The sequence below is a fragment of the Monopterus albus genome, unplaced genomic scaffold (genome assembly GCF_001952655.1).
Source record: "Monopterus albus unplaced genomic scaffold, M_albus_1.0 scaffold1.1, whole genome shotgun sequence".
Taxonomy (NCBI): Eukaryota; Metazoa; Chordata; class Actinopteri; order Synbranchiformes; family Synbranchidae; genus Monopterus; species Monopterus albus.
In genome coordinates, this window is record NW_018127881.1 from 2,457,118 (window position 1) to 2,458,192 (window position 1,075).

A 1,075-nucleotide genomic window follows, 5' to 3' on the forward strand; every position below is an offset into this window, starting at 1 on the left:
ACATGTCGTGATATTAAACATAAGAACATATTATGGCTAAGGCTACAGTTCTACACGTCATAATAATAATATTAAACACCCTCTCTGCTGACAGTCATCAACTTTTCTCTAGTTATCCTTGACCAGATGTACCCTGTAGAAACTCATAAGCATGACTAAGCATTTAACAGTCTAACTAGACATCCTATCTCCACTAAACATTTCTAATACATAAAGTATCTATCCAATTTCTATCTGACTAAAAATACCTAACAAACCTGACACCAAAACACATTAACAGTAGTACAATATAGTACTTTAATCTTCATGCTAAATGAGGATATCTAGTCTTCCCTTCCTGACAAATGTATTGGCAACCAACAACAGTTCAGGAACTTTTGATCATGATTTCTTCAGCATCAGCTGGAGTATGTCCACTTGCAATTAACATGTAGATATTCAAAAATCACATAAATGCTATATTGAAAGTTAAGTTTCTTACTTTGGAAACAGCACATGACATTTGCTCAAGGTTTCTTAGGAGCTTCCTATAATATCACATGATCGTAATGCAAGTGAATGGTTGCTTTGTCCGCAGCTGCTTCCAAGGTCAAGAATGAAATTTCCAACTCAATGCTAAATATCTGTGCTGAATAATATGATGTATCACCATCAAAACAGTCATAATAGCAGTTTTTGAGGTTGTACTTACAGTAGTGCTTTGAGCTAAAAGGGAGCATCAGTTAGTTTTCTCATAAAAAAAACAACCTGCTGATATTTAGGAGGTATAATGTTTACCATGTTCATCATCTTAGTTTAGTATGTTAACACAAACATTTGCTAATTATCACCAAACACAAAGTACATATAAGGAATGTTGTTTAATAGGTATTTTCTCATGAAGCAAAGTATTAGACAAGAGGAAACCTGGTGATGGCACTAGAGAAACGATAGGGAGATCGTCACCTAGCACCGTAAATGGGTCTCAAAAGAAGTTCACAGCAATCCATTAGGTAGGTCTCAATATTTTTCACTAAAAGCAAAAACCATCTGCTAGTGGCACTCAAGGAAAAGTCAGGGGATCACCAACGTCAGA